The 12,630-nt window shown below is 33.8% G+C and overlaps 1 long non-coding RNA gene across 1 annotated transcript; it reads left to right on the plus strand.

Moving 5' to 3' along the window:
- Positions 1–1,634: 1,634 nt before the first annotated feature.
- On the plus strand, positions 1,635–7,206 carry LOC111770355 (uncharacterized). Its single transcript, XR_011430723.1, has 4 exons — positions 1,635–1,772; positions 4,413–4,547; positions 6,777–6,840; positions 7,091–7,206. It is a non-coding gene; the product is annotated as an uncharacterized lncRNA (long non-coding RNA).
- The last annotated feature ends 5,424 nt before the right edge of the window (positions 7,207–12,630 follow it).

Raw genomic sequence — 12,630 nt, forward strand, 5'->3', positions numbered from 1 at the left:
AATTATACAGAATATGGTCTCTAACCACAATATATCCAAATTAGAAATCAATAACAGAAAAGTCTCTAGAAAAATCTTCAAATATGTGGGCACTAAATATCACACTTTTAAATAATCCGTAGGCCAATAAGGAAACCAATTGCAGAACTAGAAAATATTTTAAACTGAATGAAAATTAAAATACATATCAAAATTTATAGTATGCAGTTAAAGTAGAATTTAGAGGGATAATTATAGAATAAATGGCTACATTACAAAAGAAGAAAAGTTTTATGTAAATGACTTCAGTTTCCAAACTAAGCAATGAGAAAACAAAGAGCAAGCAATATAGGAAAAGAAATAAACTAATGAATATCAGACAGAAATAGGATAATTAGAAAACAAAAAGTGGAAGAAATCAGTGAAACCAAAAACTAGCCCACTGAAAATAAATAAATTAGTAAGCTTCAAGCATGACTAATCAGAGAACAGAGGGAAGAGACAAATGACTAATATTTACAATGAGAGAGGTGACATCATTACCGATTGTGTAGACAATAAATGGCCAATAAAGGATTACCATAAACAACTTTTACTGATAAATTTTAGCAAACATTTAAGGAAGAAAATAATACAATTCTACATAAACTATTGCAGAAAACTGAAAAGGAATGAATAGAACCCAAATCATTCGTCGAGGTCAATATTACATTGATTCCAAAATTAGGCAAAAATATAAAAGAAACAAAAATACAGGTCAATTTTCAAATGGGGCTTATCCCAAGAATATAAAGTTGGTTTAACATTTGAGAATCAGTCAATGCACTTCACCATATTTAAAATAAAACTGGAAAGATAAACTATATGGTTACATCAATGGCTGAAGGAAAAAATTCTAATGTAAAGGAACTTTCTCAACCTCTTGAAGGGCATCATTTAAAATCCACAGATATTATTCTACTTAAATACAAAAAACTGAATGATTTCTCTTGAGATCAGAAACAAGGCAGGGTGTTTCTTTCACTATTTCTATTAAACACGTACTGAAGATTTTTGCCAGTGCATTAAGAAATGACAAAACAATGAATGCTGTCCAATTGGAAAAGAAGAAGTAAAATTTTCCTCATGTGTAATCCACATGATCATCTATGTAGAAAATTCTACAGAATCTACAAAAGAAGGTACTTAATCTAAGAAGTGAATTTAGAAGGGTTGCAGGATACAAGATAAATTAAAAAAAATCAATTGTATTTTTATAAACTAGCAACAATCAGAAATTAAAGAACCAATATCACTTACAATACCTTAAAAAATATGACATACTGAGAAATGAATTTGACAAGATATACAAGAGGATTACTGAAAACTACTCAACATTACTAAGAGAAATCAAAGAAGACTGAAATAAATGGATGAATATACCACGTGTGGTATTGTGATGTGTAAGAAATATGAATTCGGTCTTTGTCCCTGCTCCTGGCACAGAACTCCTAAAACCCTTGGAATCTGAATACACGTGGTTTTTGTTATTCATTACAAGTCCCTTGCAACCACATCTCAGTTTATATTAATGAGGTGACTTTTGGAAAGCCCTAAGAATGGGGGCTGGTTGCTAGGGAAACCAATTGTGTGATTAGAGGGTTGGAACTTCTAGTCTTACTTCTGACCTCCAATCCCTGGGAGAGGGGCTGGAGATTGAGTTCAATCACTAATGGCTGAAGACTGAATCAATCACGTCTGTGTAATGAAGCCACCACTAAACTGCAAAGGGATAGGGTTTGGAGAACTTTCAGGTTGGTGAACACATGGAAGCGCTGGGATGCTGGCGCACCCAGAGAGGGCATGGAAGCTCCTCTAACTTGCTCTATGCATCTTTTCCATCTGGCTCTTCCTGAATTGTATCCTTACACAATAAACTAACTGGTAATCTAGTAAGTAAACTGTTTTCCTGAGTTCTGTGAGTTGCTCTGGCAAATTAATGAAACACAGTAGCAGGTCATAGGCATCTCTGATTTATAGCTTATCAGTCAGAAGCACAGGTGACAACCTGGACTTAGGATTGGCATCTGGAGTGAGGGCAGTCTTGTTGGACTGAGCCTTTAACCTAAGGGATCTGATGCTAACTCCAAATAGTGTCAGAATTGAGTTAAATTGTAGGACGTACAGCTGGTGTCAGAGAATTGCTTGATGTGTGGGAAAATCCACACATCTGGTTTCAAACTGAAGTATTGAGAAGAAAGACAAAACAGAAGGGTTCCCCCTCCACTCTGTTCATGCATCAGAAGACTGACAGAATGCTAGCAGCCTCTCCAGGTCTTATGATGGATGACTGAAGAAAGATGTCCACTCGAAAGGAAGGCAGAGTAAAGATTGTCCTTTGTAAAAGATACTTCGATTAAGAAAAAGGAGTGTAAAAATGCAGTTAAAGTTCCAAACCTAGAAATTGTTTAAATATAATTCAGAGAATAGCCACTGATACAAACAGGAAAGTTAAGCAGGGAGAGAATGGGCTTGGGTCAGAGGTGTGGGAGCCTGTCAGGTTGGATGATGACTGCTGGGCAACAGGAGTGCTTTTGGGGTGGAGTCACACCCTCATGGGACAGAATAAAATAGCCCAAGACTATGGCAGCCCAGTGGAAAGATTAATTTAGAAGAGATTTAAATCTGAATATTATCATCAAACTAAAACAAAGAGTAGTATAGAAGATAAATAATGTGATAACTTTTCATGTCAAAAACATTTTAGTAAATTATTATAATTATAGTAATTTAAAATCATATTAAATTATAAATTACTGTGTCCCTTCCCAAATCTCATAATTCATATCTGATTTTTTAAAAAATCAATTAAAACTCCTGTGATGTTAATGATAAACTTTTAATTTGAACTTCAAGAGTAAGTTCTTTCTCTTTCTTGGAATGAAGTAGTAAACATTTGACTTTGGCTGAACTTAGTGAGGAAAGCGTTTGTGCTAGAAGACCCAGGGGAAGCTTACACAGCACAGCAGCAGCCTAAGGAGCCGAGGGAAAAAAAAACCACTGTGTTTTTATTATATCATGGGGTACAACCAACCAAATAAAGAGTTAACATTATTATTAAAATTTCCTTAGTAAATGCGACATTTTTCTTGAACCAGCAAATATAAGTATTTTTAAAATTACATGAGGATTTTTTTGGTAACTTGTTCTTAAAGTAAAAGATATTTCTCATATATAAACCGAACGACAACAACAAACTCTAGATGACATTTAGTCTTTGCTAGTTAAAGTGGTGAAACACATGTACACACATACATCACACTCACATTCACCTCACACTCTAACATATTCATACCAACAAATACACACTTAATAGTCAAATACACACAAACACAAATGCCTGTGGCTTTTCATTCAGTATCTTGTGTGGAACTAATCTGAAAAAGCAAAACTGAAATATTACTTATGGAAAAGTGGATCATTATTGAAAATATGTTTATTTACAGAATACTGACATTCTTTTTGTATGAAAAAACTACAATATGGTTGGAATTTCATAGACGGAATGAAGTTCAAAGATTTATTACAGATTTGTTTTCAATATATGTAGAGTGCTTTAAATTTTTGATTAAGCAGCCTATTTAAACAGCAGGAGGTCAAACATACACTGAATGGTTCCTCCAAAAATGAAAGAGAAGAAAAAGTACCTCAAGAGGGAATTATAATATTCGTAAGGGCACATTTACTTTTTCAGAGGCTTTTCAGCCTAATGTGCATGGAAGCAAGGAGCATAATGATGTGCTTGATGTTATAATCCTTTGTATAAAGCAAAATCTTTTGGTCAAATGTTACTACTAAAACATTTAAAGTCAATAAATATTGTATTGATCCTTCCAAACGTCTCATTCAATCCTTCCATAGAAAACGATTTGTTTATAAGAGGATTTTTATTCATAGCATACTCTTAAAAACTACATAAGCAATGCATAAAATACAAAAATTAGAAAAATCTGTAACCTTTTTAGATAATAAACAGAAACAGGATAAAATAGTACCATGTTATGGCTACCTCAGACAATATTGATTAGGATGAAAAACCATTAACTCTCATTTAATACAAGAACAGATGTGGCAGACATGATGCTACTGGAATAACTGTTACTAAATACAAAACTCCTTGGTCTTGCAATTTTTAATGTATGGGGGGAAAAGTCCTGAATATAAAGAAGTATGAAATTGGAATGCTCAAAACTCAAAGAAAAGTGAAAATGAGGTGAATACCAAAATAGGAGAAAATTTCAGAACTTTAAAAAACATTTTGAAGTCTAATTTGATTTAAAAATTAATAAAACTCAGTGTTTATTGAATGTTTCCCAAGGGCCAGACAATGTGCTGAGGGCAAAGCGCAAAAGAAAGGAGGTATTTCTTACCACCAATATAATTCTGCCTTCCAGGACCCGGCTATTAGAAAAGAGGTTCAATGTGAATATACTGACAATAACAACAAAAAAAGAGATTAGAGAATTAAGAAAGAAAATTCTAGAGGGCTTAAAGATCACATCTGGAAGGATCTGAAAGGCCTCTTGAAGGTAGGTATTAAGTTAGAAACTGAAGGGTCTGAGATTTTGCCTTACTTGCAAGTTAACAAGTGAGCCTGCCACAGTGTTATAGGCGTATACCAAGAAAGCATGAGAACCTGTGTTAGAGACAGACTAGTTATGACTCAAGATAAAAACAGCAGTCAGAGCAATATCTTGTATTAGTGTCCTGAGCCCTGACCCCCATACAGTGACACAGTGAGGGACAGATGCTATCTGCACGTGTAGTGGGGTGCATCACAGAAGAGGAACTCAGAAATTAGGAAATGCTGATCTTTCTAGGGTTGCTGGTTCCTACACACTCACCTCTCAAATGAGAACAAGGGGCCTAGTCTTTACTCTGGAAGGTAAACAAATCTTCTTTGGGGAGGAAAAGGAGACTTTACTTTCCTGGAATGGATCTTGGAAAAAAAAGTAATCAAGTTCTCTATCTTTATTATATGAGTCAGGAAACAAGTGTTCTTCAACCTGGAGGGAGATACTGTCTCTAGCTTCAGTGAAGGTTTTCAGTACCTTTTGCTCAGAGAACCAGATCATGTAAAATGTGAAATATTCATGGAGTGTTATCTCCAAAAATCGCTAGTAGATTTTGAATCGGCTAGTAGAAATTGGAAACTTCTTAATGGAAGAGACCCTTTGAATCAACATATCTTGTCATACAAGACAGGAATGTATCTGTTCAATTCATATTATACTGGTTTACTCAGTTGGAGTTTCTAGTAGAAGGGAAGGAGTGGTAGCTGGGACACGCAGACATAGAAAGGTTAGGAGGGTTTATACTTGTGCAGATAATTACATTTTGGCCTGGTGTCTACGATGTCTTACGGATTCAGATTTAAAAACACTGAATGTGGGTCGCTGGTAAAACATTCAGGTATAAATGTTTACATGTCCACTAGATACTGTAAATGTTATTCTAAAGTTTGAAGAAATAGTAGGACTGAACATACACAAGTAAAATCCTTCACTAGGGCTTATAGTTTGATATCTGGTAGTTGACTGTGAGGTTCTTAAAGCAAAAATTATATATATTAATCAAGCCCTCTTAATCAAGACCTCTTAGATAACATGACATTACATTGCAATTTGTTTGACAAGAATAAGGCTGATGCTTCTGGGTGATGGAATATATGTTACAATCAATGAAATTCCTGAGTACAGTGTAGTTGCCATATCCTTTTCCACACAACATGCTTCCTGAACACAAAGAATACTGTCAGCCAATATAGCAAAGAATAAGCGGTCATAGAGCTGACAGAAGCTCTGTGGGCAGGGGAGGCATATCCTTTTCTGGAATATTTGTCTATTTCTCCAAGAGCACAGTAATGTTCCTTCAGGATAAGAGGGGTTCACTGCAGTCAACTTGATAGCATGTCGCCCTCTGGCATCATAGCAGGAGTTCAGTGTTGGACTTTGCTCTTGGAAGATCATCCACTCATTCAACAGTGTTGACAGATAAAACAGCCTCAGTGAGGGCAAGAGTTCGTTATTAATCCCACGTAAGGCCTCCATCCCTGCCACCAAAGACATTTTATATGATGTGTCATCTTTATTATTGAAAATCGCTTCCATAGTAGGTGTCTTCTGGTGGACATTTATATATGACACAAATAACTACACACTCGGCCTATTCTGAGAGGTCTATCAACATACATTTTCTCAGACAAATTTGTCACCAATTTTTCAGTTTTGTTGTTTTAAAATTCTGTCCAATAAATTATTGGATATACACTAATAGGCAATGTCTACTTGAGGATAGATATTGAAATTAATATTTAGTGAGTTCCTTCTTTAACTCAGTCACTGTGTTAGAACTTTTCTTATATTACTAAATCCATGTAAATATGCAAGGGGTGCTATCCTTTCCATTTTATAGTAGAGAAAATTGAGGCTCAAGATAATGAAATATCTTACTGAGGCCACAGAACCATCATCAAAATGTATACATTAAATATGTGCAGTCTTTTGTATATTAATATACTTCAATAAAGCTGGAAAAAGTGGTAGAATCAGAATGTAAATCAAGTTATAAGTCCCATACTTCTTCTAAAACCAACTGCCTTTGAGTCAGTTGAAATCTGATCTATTAAACTTCTTATTGTGTGTGCATGTGTTTTTGATGCATAGGAGTGGGCTTATACATATTATATAAATCAATGACATGTAATTTGCTGTAATGTCTTCCCTGCCATCATTTTTTTGGTTTGAATTTTCTCGTAGGAAATAGAAAAAAAAATTCTGGCTAATTCCTCTAATACTTCTGGACCCTCATTGGCTAGGAAATGTGAGTATAGATGTGATCACCACATGCTAAGCCTCAAACTATTTAATATCCTGTGCCTTGGACCCCTGAAAGCTATTTTCTCCTTAACTTATGTTTTTCAAAATCAAATCATTTGTTTATCTTAAGAGCACTCAAAAATTACTTGCTTTTCACTGTCTTCATTCCATCACTTAATTATGATTTAAACTGTCTTTGCTTTGCTATATTTTATTTATTTATCTCAAAACTAAATGTCAGCTTTCTTCTTTAGAAACTACAATAGCAAACAAAGCATAGTGGCTTCGTCAAATAGTTTAGAGTCTAAAATAGAAGAGAGAGACAAATAAACAAACAATTACAATAAGGAATTACAAGTAGAGAGGTAAGGTTTAATAAAAATGTCTAAATCTAAGAATATGAATTACAAAAAACCTATTTTGAAATACAGCCAACCTGTACACTATTGATCTTTGTAATATTCTCTGTAATTCATCATTGACTAACCTTATTTTTATTCATTTAACAGATATATACTAATATATGCATAGATAGCATATACTATATATTATGTTAATTGAGTAGCCAACAGCTATAGACTGAGTCTGTGCCCTCAATGAACTTCCAATCTTTTAGAGAAAGCTTTAGTAGTAACAAAATACTCTGTGGCTTTTTTTAGCTTTTAGGGTTAGCAATAGAGAAAATTATATGAACTTACATTTTGAAGGTTGTTATTAAGTCTTTCTGCAAAATACACATAACAATTTTAGTACTTACTCTAAAAGTGAAAGTAGCATAAGTGCTCTCTCAACTGAAATAATGTTAGAATCTCCAGAGATTTAGTGAAAGATTATTTCATATTAGCACCTATTTAAATCCTTGGAACACTTGACCTTTTGGCTATACAGTACTCCATGTAATTCCTGGAAGAAAGTCTAGATTTTTCTTGCCTCTAGCCCCTTTCCTGGCAATTGTACCACTCGACTTTACTTTCTTTACCTGAAAAACTGGTCAATGTTAAGGTGTCAGGTTAAACAAAAACTCCTTGGCATAGCACATCGACGCATCCATAGCCTGTCAGTCAGTCAGTCCTTGACACTTCCGGCTTATATTCTCACTCTTCTCATCCTGCATATTTTTTCCGGTAGACGTAACTGGTTTGAATTCACCATGCAGTTTTCTGAAAATTTGTGCTGCTTTGTGACTCACACCTGACTCCATATCTAACAAACTAACTCTTGAGAATAATAGTAGCAACACGGAATCAGAGGCTCCCTAGCTGCGATCATGAAATTTTAGTGGTGATATAGTGAACATCACACCCATACATGGACCATATTTGTCACAGAGAGTGTTATTCTCTTCTCCAGCTTCCTGTTCATTACTCTTCTCATCCACTGTGGAAAACCTTTATAAAAAGTGGGGGAAGATTCCTTTTGTTTATCGCAAGGGGTTTCCTTTCTGCCATGTCATGTTTTGTAACTAGCCCAACTATGGATCATGGGCAACCTTCCAGTTGCTCTATACCATACATCAAAACTTTTAAATTACCTAGATTTTCTAAAGCAGAAATACTTGACATTCTAATTTGGCTTCCCCTAAAAAAGCTTTCTGGCCTTAGCAAAGAAATTCTTATAATATTTTTGGAATACAATTCTAGTACAATAACAAGAGAAAACAAACCATAACGGATCCATTTGACATATTACATAATATCTTAAGACGATGATGCTATCACACACACACACACACACACACATTCAAAAATAGTAACCATGTAGAGATGATAGATATGTTAATTAGCTTGAGTGAGGTGATCTTTCCACAAGATATACATATACCAAAATATCAAATTGTACACTAGAAATATATACAAATTTTATGTCAAGAATATTTCAATAAAACTGTTAAAGGGAAAATAGATAACAGAAGATTAAAAGAAAGATAATTGTGTTAAAGATTTTGAGACTAGAGACAGACAAAGATTCTGAAGTTTGCTGTGGTTAAATTTATTCCAATTATGTTGGAATACAGACATCCTTATAATTACTGTTAGTTTTTGAAAGATCATATCTCTTCAACCTTAAGTTGTTAATTCTCCTTATAGCCACGGTTCTTTCATATACAATGTTCCTCCAGCACAGGCTGACCTTCTCCCATATTTTCTCCTTTCCCTTCAAGGTATATATTCATCATATTTAAGATTCAGATTAAATCACCTCCTCATAAAACTTTATTTTATCTCAGGTTGATTTGGTCATGGATCTTATATTTATGGGTCATCTACTATCTGATAGGCAAATGCCACATCTTGAGGATATACATACGAAAAACAGAGATTGTGCCCTAAAGGGCCAGGAAACAGTAATCATATTACTATATGCTAATTTCAATGCCACATCTTGAGGATATACATACGAAAAACAGAGATTGTGCCCTAAAGGGCCAGGAAACAGTAATCATATTACTATATGCTAATTTCAATGCCACATCTTGAGGATATACATACGAAAAACAGAGATTGTGCCCTAAAGGGCCAGGAAACAGTAATCATATTACTATATGCTAATTTCAGTGACAGGATTAAAATCAGATAGGTGCAGGAAAAAAAAAGGTTTTCGTTGTTCTTTCTCTGTTCAAAAATATTTTAGTAACTTGTTTGAAATCTCCTAGTTTGCATGTGGCACAAGCAATATCTTGCTGATATTTTTGCCCAACTTTACATAGCTGTAGGCTAACAAATATGTCTTTAAAAAGAAAGGAAATGAAAATGTTATGACTGAAAGTACTGAAGGAATGTCAGAATGACTTAGATATTGTAGAAAAGACTGTTCTAAAGAACAGTTTTGTTTTGTTTCAAAGATAAGCCCTGAGCTAACATCAGTTGCCAATCTTTTTTCCTTCTTCTCCCCAAAGCCCCCCAATACATAGTTGCATATTCTGGTTGTAAGTCCTTTTAGTTCTGCTATGTGGGACACCACCTCAGCATGGATTGATGAGTGGTGCTAGGTCCGTGCTCAGGATCCAAATCTACGAAACCTTGGGCTGCCAAAGCAGAGCGCTTGAACTTAACCCCTTGGGCCACAGAGCTGGCCCTCAAGAATAGAGTTTTAAATTAGGTGATTTCTCTGGTTCCTTACAACTCCAAAAATTCATGCCTCCATTTTCAAAATGAGCTTTCCCAGGTAAATTCATTTTATTTGCCTACATTGAAAATTGTCTAACAACTTTGTTCACTTAGATGTAGCTTGTCAGATCTTAATAAACATTCTCACAGTTTATAAATGTTTTGAAATTATCAAAAATATATAAAAGTCACTAGAAACTTTGCCCTTATGAGATTTCTCACTATGCTTTTGGCCCTGGAGGACAAAATGAAGGTTGAATACGGTTATTTCTTCTCATTGAAATGCTCTCCCAAAGAACCCTGCACATCAGAAGTTTATCTATCAAGTTCCAGCTCAATAGTTACCTCTTATGTAAAATATTTTTAGAGATTTCAGTCATATTTGATCTCAGTTTCTATATTATCGTACAAATGATAGAGAATACTGTAAAGTATCAACATACTCATCATAAATGTATTTTGTTCAGCATGCTGTGTTCCCATATCTATTTTCTGGTTCCGTGGAAGCTTCTTGAGTACATGTCTAATTTGGTTGGGTTCCCCGACTCTCGTACAGCTTCTCATACAGGTAAATTGATAGAGAAGTAAAACAATTACATAACTTATTCAGTGTAAAATAATATATATCATCATTTAAAGTAATATTGCTGTATATCAATAATATAGAAGTCAAACAATTACCTAACTTGTTCAGTACAGAATAATGCATATCCTAATTTTAAGTAATAGTGCTATATATCATCTCATGAAAGATAAAACTAAATATGAAAATTAAAAATAACCACCTTAGTTACAGAAATAATGAGGTATCCATAAATTAGCAGATTGAAAAACAAACATATGGAGAGTTCCATCTGCAAAAAAAGATACTTTAGAATTGGAAGGAATGTTTGTCATGATCTTTTCTTCCACTCAACTCCAGTGATTCTCACTTTCACTTGACAAATGAGTCTCAGCAAAGACTAATGTTCACAACTAAATCACTCAACCTGGTTAGCATGGACCTATGCCTTTTGATTCTACATTGATTTTTCTTCTATTATATAGAATCAAGATTGAGATAAGACCTATAAGAACTATCACTGTATAGTTTAAATAACTATAATGGATACTTAAAAGAATAATTCATGTTTGAAACATTTGCAAGAAAAATATTAGATGAATATTCAGTAGTAGCTTATAATTTATGACAGGGATATTTGGACACATAACTTCTGAGTGTAGCATCATCACAGGATATTATGCCATCTCCAAAATACAAAATTTATAGTTACAACACAGAAATTGATAGACTACTGTGCTAAGTTTTATATAGTCATTTTTAAAGTTTATAGGTTGGATAATTCAAAGACAAAGAGACTTAGAAACATATTTTAGTGAAAAATAGTAGAAAAAGTTTATTAATGATTCTAGCTCTCAAAGTAAGAAGTTTCAATCAATATACCTCAAAGAGAAGTCAGATATAAACAAAGCGCATCATGTGAGATACAGTTTTCTAACTTTTACTTTTAATTTTAAAACATTTAAACATTTATAATTCTCATATTTCATACTTGTTTTCAAAAGTATAATAGTTATTTCAGGAATTGTAATCCTGCAATTGCACAAATACAGTGTGTTTACATTCTATTATTTTGAAAAACTGGACTTGTCAGTAAAAAATTGCAACTTATGGGCAACTCTGCTGAAGAGGTATAAATAAATAGATTACCTTTCATATAGAGATCTCTTGTCATTCATGAGGTGTGAGTTATAGAAATTTCTATGAATGATAAAACAGAGAAATGTCATTAGTTAAGTATATGTTATATATGAAGGATCCCCAAACATAAAAATACAGTACTTGCAAAAGCATATTTTGATAATAATAAGTGTATAATGATGTGTACCAAAGCAGTAAATAAGTAGTGAAATACCATAAAGCCACATAAAATAAATAAATCTTAGTAAAGCCTTTCCCTTGTGTTTGGGAAGAGTAAGCAGATAATAGGAGAGTCAGCACGATTCTGCCTGAACTATCTGAAAATATTAACACAGCCACAAATATTACACTACCTAGGACTCATTCTATTTAAACTGTTAAATGGCTTCACAGTGACTTAAATAGATTTGTACATGATATGAAAAAATTAATGCATTAAGCTTTTTATAATTAATAACTGTGTTGTGCATGGACAGTTTCTTTCATGACATATACTTCAAATATAAATCTATTTCTATGTTTTTTTTCATTTCTGGATTTTAAATCGAAGTAGACTTGCTAGCATTTGCTGCAATGGAAACTTCGTGATTTTCTCCTTTCTCTTAATGTCGTTTACTATGAACATTTTGTAAACATTGTGCAACTACTACATTTACGAAGTGTAGCTAATCAGTGGCCTTGTTAATTTTAGTAATTCTTTCACAGGATAGCAAAACTGCGCTCCTAGATGCGATTATATGTAAAAATGGACAAATCTACATCACATTTTTAGTAGATAGTCCAGAACTGGAGTTCAAGAGAGACAGAACACAGAATGCCAGGTTGAGGGAGAACCGTGTGGACTCCAAGACCAGCACATTTCAAGACTAATAGTAGTAAACAGTGCTTACTGAGAGTATCATGTCTCAAGTAGTGCGTGGCTTCAAACAGTTAGAAATTAAATTAAATTAAAACATTTTTTTTTTCAACTTTGACATATTCATGG

Source organism: Equus caballus, chromosome 2 (assembly GCF_041296265.1).
Source record: "Equus caballus isolate H_3958 breed thoroughbred chromosome 2, TB-T2T, whole genome shotgun sequence".
Classification (NCBI taxonomy): domain Eukaryota; kingdom Metazoa; phylum Chordata; class Mammalia; order Perissodactyla; family Equidae; genus Equus; species Equus caballus.